The sequence below is a fragment of the Hipposideros armiger genome, unplaced genomic scaffold (genome assembly GCF_001890085.2).
Source record: "Hipposideros armiger isolate ML-2016 unplaced genomic scaffold, ASM189008v1 scaffold_267, whole genome shotgun sequence".
In the NCBI taxonomy this organism is placed as follows: domain Eukaryota; kingdom Metazoa; phylum Chordata; class Mammalia; order Chiroptera; family Hipposideridae; genus Hipposideros; species Hipposideros armiger.
In genome coordinates this window covers 150,779-156,875 of record NW_017731617.1, presented here as the reverse complement: position 1 = coordinate 156,875, position 6,097 = coordinate 150,779, and positions in this window count along the sequence as shown.

Here is a 6,097-nt window from a genome sequence, read left to right as displayed (position 1 = left end):
GCTCAGCAACTGCTCAGCTCGGGCCAGGAAATGAACCGCTGTTGCTCAGAGCTCACACTCTTGAGCGAGCTTTTAACCAACTGAGCCACTCAGCCGGCCCCCAGAGTCCGTTCTTAAAGGTTATCTTTTGACTTCACATATAGAAGGTAAAGAAATTAATGTGCCCACCATAAGTTCAACTTTTTTTCTCAGTTGTTGTTGAAGAAATTTTACTTATATTATTTACAAATGGCATTGTGTTTTGCATTTATATTGTTTCTAGGCAAATTTTCTGCCATCTCATATTCTAACTGAAGAAAGATCCTATTTTCACTTTTCACCAACCGTCCTCTGAGCAGAGGTGTGTGACTTTTACACTGTGGGTGGTTCCCAATCTCAGCCTCTCAGCCTCTGTCAAGCAATACTCTGAAAGCTAACAGCTGAAGATACAGGGGGAACAACATTAAAAGAATCTTGTAAGAGAATAATCATTAATACCTCACCTGATAGATACGTAGGGAGTGGACAACCTAGGAAATTTAAAACCAAATTCTGTTACTCCCTGAAGGTTAACCAGCCCCTGGGAATGTTATGAGAAAAGGACAACATCTATATAAGTAAAATAAATGATTTTTTTGTGGCCAGGAACTCAGGCTACCTGAAACATATGCCTCTTTGGTAAAAATTTAACTGGAGCTCACAGACCCTACCCTTCTTCCTGCCCCGCAGCGCGCGCGCACGTGCGCACACACACACACACACACACACTAGTAGAACTTGTAGAAGAAGGTAATGGATGAGTTGATGAAAAATAGCAAGTCAATGTAAATAACAAGATTAAATATATTCCTGCCCTTGGAAAAATTTGTAGGACTTGCCTTCTCCATTTTGGTAAGTTTTTCTTCACCCCATCTCTCTATTGTCCATTATGCCTCCTGTATCTCCCTTATCCAACTCCTTCTTGGAATCCCCCAGTCACACAATGAATGGCTCAGAGAAGGAAGGGATCAGTAACCTAGGAGGGTGGATATCAATAGGTACTAAAGGGAAGAAGTACTGAGGGAAACTGGACAGAATTTACCAAACTAGGGAGCCTTTCAGAATCCCTGGAATACCACTGATTATTCTGGCAAAAAACAAGGCCCTGGAGTGAAGAGGGGAGAGCTGTCAATCAGTGTCATCTCTGGAAAGACCCTGAGGGATCAGCTAAGCCACGCCCTCGCACGTGATTACCAGCAGTTAGGATCTGAGCCCAGCCTCCTGCCTCCTGTCTCCATGATTTCCTGCCAGGCTTTACTGGTCCCCTTCTGTAGACCTTCTGTAATTCCTCAGGTCATACCTTTCAAGCCCTGCTTTGGGGCATTCTTCAGCCTTCCAGCAGGGCTTACCTCTGTTCTGTCTTGTTCCCACGCCAGTCATTCCAGGATCATGCATCCAACATGAGACACAGATGGTCTATAGAGTCAGTACATCGTCAAGTATCAGAAAAAGGTTAAAGCCCAGTGATAAAGTTCTGAAGCTGAAGAAATATCCAAGGCCAGTATTTTTCCCAATAAAAACAAATTAAAACTTTTTTAATTTGAAATTATGTATATATGTACGTATGTACATGTATGTATACATCTATATATGTATATACGTGTGTGTGTATACACATGTGCACGCGTGTGCATTATACACATACATGTGTGTTAGATATACATATAGGTACGTGTGTGTGTGTGTGTGTGTGTGTGTGTGTGTGTGTTTTCCCCTAGGAATTGTTTTAAAGGTCATCTCCTTAATCTGGGGTCAGGGGAGGAAGCCTGATTCTTGCTGTGGGCATTACAACATTTATATACATTTGTATTTATTTTTAATTATGGAAAAAACAAAATAATATTTTTCCCATGCCTCACCAGCTTATTTAATTACTATTAATATTTTGCTATATCTGCCTCTGCTTTTCGAAAAAAATAAAATAAAACATATAGAGCCAAAGTCTCATTCCTCCATCCACTTCCCTGCCCAGAAAATAACCACTGCCTGGAAGCGTGGATGTCCCCCTCACTTACATAACTTCATGCTTGTTTTCCCATAAGAATATATAGGACAATTTTGAGTGGATTTTAAAATTTCAATAAATGATACAAACTTGATACAACATTTTGGGACGTGCATTTTTTCATGTAAAGTTACGTTTTTGAGATTTATCCAGACATACATGTAGATCTAGCTCAACCCTGGAACTGCTGTATACTAGTATTTCATTGTTTAAATATACCACAATTTGCCCATTTTTCTATGGATGACCATTTAGTCTGCATCTCAATTTTGCTGCAACAAGCACATCTTCCTGTACAGTTCCTCCCCCTCATTGCCATTTTTTTCTATACAACAAAAATACTCTTTAAAAACTATAAATATAGTAGCCCTCCCTTATCCACAGGGGATACGTTCCAAGAGCCCCCCTGGATGCCTGAAACTATGGATAGCACTGATCCCTCGGCATATTACTTCTTTCCTATACATACAAACCTTTTCTCTTAAAAGAAGCACTTTACGGCGGGTTTTTGTCTGGCATTCTGAATTGCTAGCATTACTACTCTTGCGCTTTGGAGCCACTTATGAAGTAATATAAGGGTGAACTTGAACACAAGCACTGCGACAGCCATGACAGTTGATCCAATGACCAAGACGGCTGCTAAGTGACTAACACGGAGAGCATATACAGTGTGGAGACGCTGGACAAAGGGATGAGTCACAACCTGGTGGCATGGAGGGGGCCGCTTGAGCTTTCATCACGCTACTCAGAACAGCCTGCAATTCACAACTTATGAATTGTTTATTTCTAGAACTTTCCATTTCATGTTTTCAGGCCACAGTTGACTGCAGTAACCGAAACCACGGAAAAAGAAACCACAGATAAGGGGGCCTTACTGAGTTCAAGCGAGGTTAGACCCTTCTGTGGTCAGAGCTCAGGAGCTGGAGCTTTGGAACCTGAAGAGCCCTTTCCAGTTTTCCTAAGAACTTCTCTGCTCGGTACATCCATTCCACACACTAGTCATGAGAGCCAGTGTGGTGCCAGCCCCATGCCAAGTGCCAGTTTACGATCCAACATGGTGTGCGCCATGGCTCTGCCGGGCTGCTGCCATATCAGCTCTAGTTGATCCAACATGGTGTGCGCCATGGCTCTGCCGGGCTGCTGCCGTATCAGCTCTAGTTAGTGTGTGTGTGAAACACGCCTTTCCAAAGTGCTCGGGGGCTTTGCTAGATTCAGCTCTCTCTCAGGAGAGTAAATGAAAAACACCAGAGTGCAGGAAGGACAAGCACAAGCCCAGAAGAAAATTTCTCCCCCAAGATCAAACGTCTATGCTCCCTGGGGTCTATTCCAGACCTCTTTCTCTTTCACTCCACACTCTCTCCCCTGGGTGACTTAACTCCCATGGCTTCAAATGATGCCTTCTTACCAATAGTTGCATAATCTATATCTCCAAGCTTTGATTGTCTCCCAAAATCCAACCCGGTATATATTCAGTAGCCGCTGGGCTCTACCCATTAGCTCTCTCTGAGACCTTGCAATTGAAGACTTGCACCCAATGTGTAGTGCAGTGAATTTCAAGGGTTGTTTGTTTGTTTTTACCATGACCCAGAGGAAGAAATGTTTTACTTTGCAAACAAGGATGCGCACACATCCTTAAGACAAAAGTTTCATTACATTAAATATGAATTACCCTTACTATTTGCCTGGATTGATTTTATGATGCTTGCGTGAGCCACAACTCACAATTTGCAAACTACTGTTCTCATGTGAATTTCCCCGTTCCGGAAGTTGGAAAACTAAAGATATGCCTTCCTTGTTCTCTTGCAGCTCGGGTTCCAGAATAGTTCAGTTTGAGAGAGACAGGATTTTAAAACGCTTGCCCCTTCAGCTGGCAAGCCCAGCTGTGGAGGCATTTGGTTTTTCTGCAGTTGCATTTGCAGAGGTCCCAGAGTTCAGATTCTAGCTTCGTAGGTGTGGCAAGGCTGGGCATACGCAAAGGAGAATTCATTCTGCTGACATGGTCTGTTGCATATTTCCACTGGTTCTAGAACTGGCCCCAGTAGTGGCTTCCTGATTGTAGTGGTTTCCTGTTTGAAACAGCTGTGGTATGGCTCTTGAGGGGGCAACTTCCTGGTTGCAAGATTATTAAAGAGGCAGCAGCTACCCAGAGCCCAGTTCCTAGGAGTGGCGTCAGAGGCTGTTCCTGAAAGCTCGGGCTGGATTCTGTTTCTTCAGCCCTCCTGACAATTGTATAAGCCATTTAATATCCTGTGATAAACTCCTTCCTGCTAAATGAGCAAGCGTGAAGTCTGTTCTTTGCAACTGATCTCTGATGAATACAATCTCAGCATGTGCAAAACCAACCACACAATACTCACCCCAAGTTTGTCACCATTCCTATGTTCTAAATCACAAGGACTATGTCCACCCTTGGTTGTCTATATCGTTTCTCTCTAACATCCAAACTCCTCAAAGGCAGGAACCCTACCAATCATATTCAGCACTGGGTCCTCCCAGCTCAGCACAGCTCCTGGGACATAATAGACAGTCATTCAATAACCATTTCTTGAATGAGTGATCAAAGAAAATCTCTTTAAACACAGGCCTCATCCCAGGGAAAAAGATGTCAAATAAGCCGTCAAAAAAAAAAAAGGAGTAAAAACTCTTTAGAAAACATGGAAATGTGAATTTAAAGCCATCTTTTCTCTTCAAAAGATTGTTCAGCACTCAGGAGAGTAAGAATGCTGATTAATTAAAGAAAGGGGAAATTTTTAGAAATTGAAATCTACTGGTGCCATCCGAGAATTTGGAAGGAAAAAAGACAAATATAGTTTACTGAACCCCTCTTATGAGCTAGGTGTAGTATTCTCTATATAATCCATCTCTCTTCCTACCCCTTTGAGATAGTTATATGTTATTCTATTCTTTAAGTAGGTGGGGACACTCACCCTTGAAGTGTAAATCAAATTTTAGTGCCCCTAAGGATGAACTGAAAGACTTTTTAAAACCCTCAGGCTACATCTCAGACAAATTAAGTTAGCTTCTCTGGGGTTAAAACCCAGGCATCAGGATTATTTTAGGCCCCCAAACTTTAAGCTAACTTTGAGAGTTGGTAGTTTAAATCCTTGCTGTCTATATTGTGCCTTGGACCAGCAGCCTTGGCATCAACAGAGAGCTTGTTGAAAATGCAGAAACTCACACCCCTCCAGACCTACTAAAACAGAACCTCCATTTTAATACGATCTAAAAGAGCTGCACAGACATCTACATCCCATGGAAACTCCGCCTGGACTCTGTTTCTAGCCTTCATGACAATCCTATAAACCATTTAATTTTTGAGGAACACTGGTTTTGATGACTCTCCCTGCTAAGTGGAGAAGATTGCACTGAGTTCATTATGCTTCCCAAACTGACTTCTGAAATGGATTCTCCCTTCTCTTCTGATGCTTATGTAAATGTGACGGTCTAGACACTACCAGAAGCGACACTAAGTCGCCATGATGGTATTGCTTTGTAATCGCCGTAACTAAGTTTTTAAAAATTGCTTTGGGTCCAGCTGTCTCCCTTGGGGATCTTGGGCAAGATCTGGGACAATTTTCTGGCCAATATGTTGAAAGCTTAGAATATAGTCCAGAGTGGGGTGTGTACTTTCCCTAGGCCAAGGAAAGAGAGAAAACAGGTCGGGGCGGGCAGATGAAAAAGGATGGTTTGGAAACTGGAGTTTGAATCCTAACTCAGGCAGTTACTAACTTTAGGATCTTGATGAGCCACAGACACTTTGTAAACTTAAATTTCCTCAGCTGTCAAATGAGAAGCATCATCTGTCCCAAAGCTGTGGGGAGAAAAAACATGCAATGAGTTTGAAAAGTGTACGAATGTGTGGCATTTTGATGATATTCTGTATCCGCAAGGAGTTGGACTGTGGGGAGACGAGCAGGAAAATAATCAACAGCGGGTCTGAGAGGAATGAAGGTTCCTCAGATTCACTGAAGCTGCCTCCCACCTGCACCCAGAAAAGACAGCCATTGCGCCAACAAAGGTGTACACATGGCAAACGCCCAGGGGATACTGTCATACTTTTGGGAAAACTGTCCT